Genomic DNA, 10,432 nt, shown 5'->3' with positions numbered 1-10,432 from the left:
CCTCTAATGCTGGAATTACAGGCACACACCACCATATTCACCCCTAAGGATCTTTATATATGTGTTACTCTCCCTGATGTTCTCTCATGGGGTCCTTTTTCACAACAAATCTGTTTCCAGAGGGTCAGTTCTTACCTTCCTTCAGCCTTGAAAGGTTCTTCTACAATCACACCTTCTCATAGTTCTCACTTTTATGAAGTACATTAAGTACTTACTTGAAAACCAACAGAATCCTTGTGGCCTCCAATTTCCTCTATTCTGTGTGAAGCATCCAGCATCTCATTGATTTATTCATTCAATATACTTTTACCGAACAATGAACATGAATTAGGCAGTGCAGTTTTGGGGATATCTTTGCTCTCCAGAGAGAGATATATTAAACAGATGAAAGAGCTACACATATTAAAATAGATAATCAGGTACCATATTGAACTCAAGTTGGAAGAGGTGAGTCCAATCTCAAAATGGGGGGCCATGATCTAAAGGATCCAGAGCAGTTGTGGAAGCTGTTTGTTGGTGGTCTGAGTTTTGAAACTACCAATGATAGTTTAAGAAGACACTTCCAGAAATGGGGCACATTCACAGATTGTGTGGTAATGAGAGATCCTCAAACAAAATGCTCCAGAGGCTTTGGTTTTGTGACTTACTCTTGTGTTTAAGAGGTGGATGCAGCAATGTGTGCTCGACTACACAAAGTTCATGGTCATGTAGTGGAACCAAAGAGAGCTGTTTCTAGAGAGAATTCAGTAAAGCCGGGTGTTCATCTAACAGTGAAGAAAATTTGTGTTGGTGGTGTTAAAGAAGATACAGAGGAATATAATTTGAGAGACTACTTTGAAAAATATGGCAAGACTGAAACCATAGAAGTTATGGAAGACAGGCAGAGTGGGAAAAAGAGAGGATTTGCTTTTGTAACTTTTGATGATCACAACACAGTTGATAAAATTGTTGTTCAGAAATATCACATTATTAATGGGCATACTTGTGAAGTGAAAACAGCCCTTTCTAAATAAGAGGTGCAGTGTGCTGGATCACAAAGAGGCCATGGAGGTGAATCTGCCAAATTTATGGGTCGTGGAGGAAACTTTGGAGGTGGTGGAGGGAGTTTTAGCCGTGGTGGAAATTTTGGTGGAAGAGGAGGTTACAGTGGGTACAGTAGTGGAGGAGATGGCAGCAGGGGGTAGTTATGGATGAGGATATGGTGGATATAATGGATTTAGAGGTGATGGTGGAAACTTTGGTGGTGGTACTGGTTATAACAGTAGAGAAGGGTATGGTGGTGGTGGACCAGGATATGGAAATCAAGGTGGAAGATATGGTGGTGGAAGAGGAGGATATGATGTTACAATGAAGGAGGAAATTTTGGTGGTGGTAACTATGGTGGTGGTGGGAACTATAATGATTTTGGAAATTATAGTGCACAGCAGCAGTCAAATTATGGACCCGTGAAGGTGGGCAGTTTTGGTAGAAGAAGCTCTGGAAGTCCCTATGGTGGTGGTTATGGATCTGTTGGTAGAAGTGGTGGATATGGTAGCAGAAGGTTAAAAAAAAAAAAAACAGAAAAAGGCTATAGCTCTTAGCAGCAGAGAGCGAGGAGTTGTCAGGAAAGCTGCAGCTTACTTTGAGACAGTCATCCCAAATGCTTTGGAGGAACTGTAAAAATCTGCCACAGAAAAATCTGATCTATAGTCAGAAAAGTTACTGCAGCTTAAACAGGAAATCCTTCTAGTTCAGGACTGTCATAGTCACAGTTTACAAGAAGTGCAGCTATTGATTAATGCAATGTAGTGTCAATTAGATATACATTCCTGAGGTCTTTTATCTGTTGTATCTTTGTCTTTTTCTTTCTTTTCATTACATCAGGTATATTGCCCTGTAAATTGTGGTAGTGGTACCAGGAATAAAAACTTAAGGAATTTTTAACTTTAAAAAAAAGTAAATAAAATAGATAATCAAAGGTAGTGATTACTCAAGGACAAGCATGGTACTTAACAACTGAGGTGAGAAGAGAAGCAGTGGGAACATGGGAGATGGCCAAGGAAAGTTTCTTGGAAGAAGTCAGACTTAGCCTTACAGAATAAGAAGGCATGTGTGCTAGTTACATGTGTCAATTTGAGTAAGAAATGTCCAACTAATTGGATTGGCATAGTTCTGGGTGTGGCTGAAGGCATTTACTGAACACAGAAGACCTGCCCTGGGTATGAGTGACACCAACAAATAGGCTTGCCACCTGAATGGAAAAAAAGCAGTTGGGAATGCAGACAGATATAGTTCTAGAATTTGGTAGAGAAAATGTAGCTAAGGGCATGGAAGGACTATTGGTCTTAACCCACTGAATCCTGTGGAATTTGAATATACATCTGAAAGGGGATGGAGGTAGGCAAATTAGGGGGAAGGTCAGACACAATGAATTGTATAAGATTATTCAGTTGAGGTGAGAAGAGAAGTGAGCTGACAAAAAAAAATTAATAATGAAGGCTAAAGGAGAGGTATGCTCTGGGAATTTTTGAGCACTTAGGAGGCAGGGCTACTGATGGACCAGAGTAGTTATTCGAGTTTCAGATCCATCTTTGAGCAACTGTGATGGGAAGTGGGATACTGGGGTAAAGAAAGAAAGAGACCCTCCCTATATCGCTCTTTTTGGAAAGGGATATTGTCCCAGGAGAGGATAATTTGGGTGAAACTTGTGTGCTGAATAGACCTACTTTTGCAGTCTCTTTTTAAAGACTTGCTCTCGGTAGTTAGTGGCTCATGCTTGAGTGTGTGTGTGTGTGTGTGTGTGTGTGTGTGTGTGTGTGTGTGTGTAAAACCAACAAATGAGTTTAGTGTTCTAGTTTCTTGTCTTCTTCATTCTGTTTTTTCTTTTCCCTGCCTTCTCCTGAGTTCTTCGCTTCTGGGTTAAAATTTGTTCTGTGGTTCTTAATTCCCAATGACGGAAAAATAAACTTCAGCATCCTTTGTTCTTAAGCCAACTGTGTTTAACAGATGCCAAGGACAGTATTCACCTCTCAGTTAAGACTTTCCTTTCCTCTTCAGATGGCTGCTAACTTGGAGCTGCAGTGTGGGATTTGTGCTCTTGTATAAACTGACTGTTTCCTCACCGTAGGAATCTAGTACATCACAGATAGAAGGAAGAGACATTTGTAACCCACAGGTCAGATTCTGTTACAGAAGAAACACGAGGCTGCTTGGCTTGAACGTTGCTCTTTTCTGAGAATATTTGAAAAATGTAGAACCACTGGTCTGCTGATTCTGCAGTATCTGCTCAGGAAGAATCAAGGACAGTCATCCCTGTTTAGAAAGCTTCTTCTAGTCAGAGTTTTAAAATGTTTCCTCGGCCATCGTGGCTTGGTCCAGGACTGCTCACTATTAAAAACCTCTGGAAATAAGAGAAAAGAGAAGGACCCCTCAAAGTCCTATGAAGAGTTCTACTTTTGAATCACATGTTCTAGAAACTCCACACAGGCAGGCTATATTTCCTTTAACTAGCTTGCCAGACTCCTCCTTGAAAGAATCTCTGAAAAGGCTATGGGTTCCATTACTCTCTGGACATTTCTAGACATGTAATGTGTGCTGGCTCTGTGTGGATGCGGAGGCTTCCAAGGAGAGACAGGCAGAGTGTGCCCATCACTGCAGCTCCACTTGGTCACAGACATGATAACAGGAGACTTAAACCTAAATCAGACTCGAGCGGCTAGGGAAGGAGATGACAATGCAGTAGCAGGTTTCTGTTTTGGAAGATTCCTTCATGCTTGAAGAATTAAGCAGTCCAGGACTAAGATTCATAAACACTTGATTATTATTCTCTGGAAACAATCAGAGAACTGTGTCTCCTGCAGTCCAGAAACATCAATGAAAACAAATTAAAAATCCAAGAAGCCCATGTAGTTTTAGTGAGAGAACTCCTTATGCTAACTGGATTTTCTTGGATTGTTCTAGCAAATAAGATTCCCACAGACCCTGAAAGTAGCTTGTTTTATTTTGTTTTATTTTTAGCATATCACTGATTAAAACTCTAAGGTCAACCATATAATCTCCATGAGCCTTGATTCTTTCAGTGTAAGTCTGCTACTGTTACATTCCAGGTTACGTGGTTTTTTTTGCCTGCCTCCTCCATGGTGCTGGGTGGCACAGCCTCCCTATATGTCCTAAAGTGCCTTTTCTTCTCCTAACGCAGTCACCCTGATTTTCTTTTTTTTTTTTTTTTTTTTTTTACCAAGGATTGAACTCAGGTCCTTCCAGGCAAGCATTTATTCTACTGCGCCATCTCCCGGCTCAACCCTTCATTTTTTAATTAAAGCCAGGTTGGATTTTTTTTCCAGCTTCCTTGAGATGCAGAAATCTCCATCTTCTACATTGAATTATCCTGATGTATATGAGGAAAGTAATTATTCCCATCTGCTGTGCATTTTGACCTTTGTATTTATAGTCTTAAACTTGTCGCCACTGCATTTCATTATAAGATGACATATAATTTGTTGTTCTTATATTTATTTTAACCTTTTATAAGGATTGTCTCTCTAGTCAGTGACTGCAAATTGAATTATCTAGTCCCTCCCACTGTATATTGTAGTTCTTCTTAGTATGTCATTAAGCTCCTGTTGCATAGTAAAGTACCAAAAATTTAAATTGTTATTTACCTTTGACTGTGTCAGAGAAGTTTATTTTCCATTTCTAAGCCATATTGTTTTATTAATGAAAATCCAGTCTGCACTTTTTTTTTTGTACTGGGGATCAAGCTCAGGACCTTGTACTTGCCAGGCACTTATGCTGCTAAGCTGTATCCCCCGCATGCTTAGTACATTGTACTGGCAATAGACAATTGAGGTATTTTTTACATGAATGTATCTTTACTGAAGTATTTGAAGGAGCAGAAAACATGCTGTCATATCAAAGAAACAAAAAAATGCTTTATCTGCAACCTGCTTCAGAGACTCACTGGGGAGATTTGATGGTCAGATGTGTAGTTACATAACATCACAAATTAAATTGTATTATTTTACTTGAACTGGATTCAGAAAGAATAGTTTACCCAGTTCTTGTTATTAGTTAAATAATATTTGATTGGATTCGGGACCTACAACCCAACATATAGCACCTTGACATGTTAAATATTTTAAGCTGAAAGAATTCAAGAAGCAATAAGTGCAAAAAGGACTCTCTCGGCCCTACTCCCTGGAAAAGAACAAAAGATTCTCATTTAAGAGGTGTCATCCTTATTTTTAGAGGAAAAAAGCAATCTTCTCTCTGTGAAGGGAGGGATGCTGGGAAGAATGTGAACAAGCAAGTCGCATTGAATTTCCACTAATTTATAGCCTTAGCTCATCTGCTTTTATCTTACTACATTTTCCTCTGATTTCCACTCTTCATTAAATGTACAATAAAAATGCCCCATTAACCACTTCTTTGGCTCTTTTTTTTTTTCCCAATTATATTAGTCAATTTCCCACCACTATAACAAATCCCTAAGATGATCAACTTTAAAAGAAGCAAAGTGTTATTTTGATTCAAGGTTTCAGAAGTTTCCATCCACAGTCCCTTGAACATGCTTTTGGCCTCTGTGGCCCAGTGTATCATGGCAGTAGCTCATGGTGAAAGAAGCCTGTTCACCGCATGTTGGTGAAGAGAGCTAGGAAGAGTCTAGGGAGGCCAATGTTGCTTTTAAGGGCACACCCCAGTGAGTTAACTTCTTTCCATTAGACTACACCTCTTAAAGGTTACAATATCTCCCAGTAGCACCATGGCTTAGGACCAAGCCTCCAACAATGTCTCCCTTTGGGGGATATTCAAGACCCAAACTATAGCACTCTTGAAGTTTCCTGTGTCCTGCAAGACTTATATCAGCTATATTTCTGTACTCCCCCCTTACTAATAATCTTTGTTGTTAAGAAGATCTCTAGCAAAGAAAGTAGAGGGATGGATGGAAAAGACATTTTCCCTCCCCTATATATTCAATCATTTAAAATTATTGCTTTTGGTTTGATTTGATAGATTCATTTCCATTGGAAATATGATTATTATCAAAGGCAAAGTGTGTAATAAAGATGTTCTTCTGAATGTTAATCAGAAAAGTTATATTTGAAGAATGTAAAGATCTGTCTTTGAAGCTTTGTTCAAGAGTAGAGAGTCAAGGTTGCATGATAACTCAGGAATGGACCTCCTCATGACTTGCTTATGTTAACCTATGTTAGATTAAAATAATTCACACTAAGGCCAGGAGGATATTTTGGAGCTCAATTCAATTTCTTCATTTTAGGAATGAAGAGGCAGAACTATAGGTCTAAGTGCTAGCTAACATTTGGCCTGAACCAGAACCTGCTCCTGAATTCCATTCTGTGATTTGTCTTACAAAATATCCCCTGTATAACCCTCTGATCCTCTATCAGAGGACACCAAGACTGTAGAATCAGCTGATCAAACTAAGCAAGGTATTTTTTCTATTTCTGTACTTATAAATAGATAAAACCACTTGACATTTGAAATTTCTATTTTATAACAAGTTTAGAAAGATCTAATTAACTTTATTCAGAAAATGTTTACAGAAGACCTTCTCTGAGTCAGATATCGCATGGGTACCTTATTTACTCTCATTAAATGAATCAAAACATACCCTAATTGGCAATCTTATTTTTAAAGAACCAATAAAAGTTCACAACAAGCCTTTCTTCTGTAAATGTACCATTTATGTTATATGCAGATTAATTATGGGATGCTCAATAGTTGCTTTAAAGGTACAGTACAAGAAAGACTTGTACTAACAGTGTTTAGACAAGATATCATGTCTGCATCTTGTACTATGACTAACTACTATGAAGGCAACAATATACAGTGTATGAATTATTGTAATTGTTCTACTAACCTGTTTTGAAACTGTCTCTTTGCTATTTCTTTCTCAATAAAATTAAGTCTAAAAAAATAAAGGTACAGTACAGGATTTAAAGGTACAGTAGAAAACTTTTTCTCAGGAACCATCTGAGGGAATCACCACTCTGCGAGTGTGCACCTCTACATGGCCACTGCATCCACACCCATGCCAGAGGTGTTGTCACCTGACCTTGTTGGCCAATAACTTATCCAGCCAAAGTAGAAAGAGTGGCACACTGTGGAGGCTCAGCCACTCTTTTAGGATAAACATCCCGCCTCCCTCCAAACACAACTTGAGTAGTAAACAATGCTAGACCAATATATTTATCAGTTCCAATAATACATGCTTTCTTTATTTTTATACCTCTGAAATCATTATATATTTTTAAATCAACAGAATTTAGCAAAAGTTAATTGGTGCTGGTTCTTTTCTTTCTTACTGGCTCATTGAATAATCTTGTTTTGCAATCTTGAATTTCATGAAATCAAGTACATTAGGATAATTATAATAAGGATTTTTATAGATGCATCATAATTAAAAGTAAAACAAAAAAAAGTAAACTAAAACCTAGAGTCCTGCTATACTGGAAAATAAAAGTAACCCTAGGTTTCTTATGAAGACATGAGTAGAATAATAGTGAAGGGGCCAGGAAGATGGCTCAGTAGAATAAGGCACTTCCCAGGAAAGTGCAAGGGACTGAGTTCAATCCCTGGTTCAACCAAAAACTAATAATAATAGTTAAATGTGAAAGTCCCTAATGAATCCCCAATAAAATTACAATGAATAAAATAGTATAATTCCAACATACTACCCCCCAAAATTCAAGAAACTGCTTCAGTTGATGGGAAATTTCAACATATTTCCAGAAGATATAAAATAGGAATGATAGTAAATCAGTTGTGTACCAAATTTTCTGTTCAAGGAGATTATGGGGCCACACAGGAATGTGATCGATGATGTAGAGTGTGCCGAAGGAGAATTACATGGAGAGAAAAAATTCTCTCAGGCATTCACAGAGAGCAAATTGGTCAAGCAATGGCTGTGACTCATCCACATGGCTGACACGGACAAAGGATCTACAAAGTGCAGTAAAGGGCTTCAAGATAAACCCTAAGGGGACTTGACTGACCTTATCAGATACAAAAGTTACATTTCTTGTTATATAGGTCTTGCTATATCTTGGTCTTAACCATCCAGCAGAAAAGTATAAAATCAAAGTATAAAAAGTAAAGCCATATTAATACACTGAGCTATAGAAGGTTTGAGTCAACAACTTCTGACATTGCCAGTCCTGTGGATGACCACTACTATTATGGACTACTGGACTATATTGGAATATTTTGCTTAATTCATGCACCTACAATATTTAAATGACAATGGAATACCCTTCTCTGACAAAACTAAACAAAGAAGAGAATAAAACTGAAGACAGTTTTGTGTCTGTATATTCAAAATAGTTGGGATACAGTCCTAGCCCAGACCCTGGTGAGTAGGTGGGAGAGCTTCCAGCTACACTGCATTAGTGGGAACTACCAGTCCCAGCCCAGGCATAGCAAGGGTGAGAAACTCTCACACCCCCTGGGAACCCCCACCACCACTACACAGTAGCCCCCTACCCACCCGCCCAGTGAGAATTTCTGTCGCATTCTGGGGAGCCCAAGATCCAGTCCGAGCCCAGGCACAGTGAGTGTGTGAGAGAGCTTACTCTCTCCCCTACTCCACACTGTCCCATCCAGATTCAGCTCAGGCTTGGCATACAGGCCTGGGGTGAAATCCTGCAGCTGCAATCCCTGCAGAGAGAGTAGGGACAAAGCCACCCAGTTAGTCCAGGAGCAGAACATCTTGCCAAAGGGGCACAACAGGTTCACCCCCAAGGGCAGCAGCAAGAAGCAGCTGAGCACAGCAGCCAGACCCAAGCCAGGCACAACTGGATAAATCCAAACTGTGTAGATCTGCACCTGAACTTCAGTAGGTGCTAAGGCTATAACTGCACCAAAGAACTACAACAAATGTCAGAAGACAGTGCTACACAAAATGACAACGAGAAGGAGCAAAAATCAATCTCAGAACCCAACCCCAACCATTACAAGCGCAGAGGACACTAACACACAACAAATTGGGAATCACACAGCTGTAATCAATGAATCAACGGCTTCAGAAATAAAGAAACAGCTGTAGAAAGGTATAGAGGAACTCAGATTGGAAATGAAAAAAGAAATCCCTCAATTAATAATATCTGCAGTAAAGAATCAAATACAGAAACATATGGAGGAAATCAAATTCGCACCCAGAACAAGTGCAGAGGACACTAGCTCAGCTCAAATGTATGAATTAAGAGTGTCGATAGTAAATAAGCAACAGCAGAAAGTTATACAGGAACTCAGAGATGAGTTCTTTTCTGAAATAAAAGAAGAATTCTCAGAACTCATAACATCTGAAGTAAAGAATCAACCAAAAAACATAGGGAGAAAACACAATCCAAAGAAAACACTGCAGCAAAAGAAATAATAACTGCTTCTAAAGAAGACATTGATTTAAAAAAAGTAGAGAAGATTAGAAAAATGACAGATTCCTTGAATGAGCAATACAGGAAAGAAATAGATCGCATGAAGCAGAGTCAAAGAGATATGGAGGAACTTAAAATCTCAATCACAAGCTTGCAAAACTGTTTGAGTGAAAGTGAAGACAGAGTTTCAGATCTTAAAGATGCTGGCACAGTTAAGGAAAAGGAAAGAAAAGATCTCTTAAAAACAACTAGGATGCAGAAAAAAATAATTCATCACTTGTAAGATGATGCAAAGATGAACAATGTGAGACTAATAGGCATCAATGAGAAAGAAGGAGTCAATACAAATGACATTTAAAAAATACGGGCAGAAGTAATAGCAGAAAACTTCCCAAATATGAGAAAAATATCTGACATTCAGGTAATCAAAGCATACAAAACACCAAGTAACCTCAACCCCATTAAAAACACACCAAGACATATAATAGTCAAGATCCCAGAAATTCTGCACAAGAATAATCTACTGAAAACCGCTAGACAAAAGAAGCAGCTGATATTCAAAGGAAACCCCATCAGAATTATGGCTGACTTCTCTTAACAAACTATGAAGGCAAGAAGAGTATGGAGCAGAGTACTTCAAATCCACTATGAAAACCAATCCCAGCTCATATGACTATACCCTGCAAAACTCTCTTTCAAGTTTGATGGAGAAGTAAAATACATCCATGACAAAGAACAACTAAACAATTTCGTGATGACAAAGCAAACCTACATAGGCTCCTGAACGATGTTCGAGAGAGGGACCAAAATGATCAGAACACCATAAATGAGATCAGAAACAACCAACTACTTAGGGCAGCCAATTAAACACAGGAGAAAAAGGAGTAAATGACAACAAGTAAATAACTCATCAATCATAAGTCAATACACCTCAATTCTAACCATCAATGTAAATGGACACTCAATTCACCAATTAAGAGAACTAGACTGGCATAGTGGATTAGGAAACAAAATCCAACAATATGCTGTATACTAGAAACACATTTAACTCATAAAGACAT

The 10,432-nt window shown here is 38.6% G+C and overlaps 1 protein-coding gene and 1 pseudogene across 1 annotated transcript in view; both read left to right on the top strand.

Annotated features, from left to right (window-relative positions):
- Lhfpl3 (LHFPL tetraspan subfamily member 3) overlaps positions 1–10,432 on the top strand; it is a 627,386-nt gene that overhangs the window by 272,449 nt on the left and 344,505 nt on the right. The gene's annotated exons all lie outside the window — the stretch shown is intronic.
- LOC105742711 lies at positions 465–3,106 on the top strand (annotated as a pseudogene).

Source organism: Octodon degus, unplaced genomic scaffold (genome assembly GCF_000260255.1).
Source record: "Octodon degus isolate 3935 unplaced genomic scaffold, OctDeg1.0 scaffold00068, whole genome shotgun sequence".
Classification (NCBI taxonomy): domain Eukaryota; kingdom Metazoa; phylum Chordata; class Mammalia; order Rodentia; family Octodontidae; genus Octodon; species Octodon degus.
The sequence above is the reverse complement of the archived record's forward strand: the minus strand, read 5'-3'. Positions and strand labels throughout refer to the sequence as shown.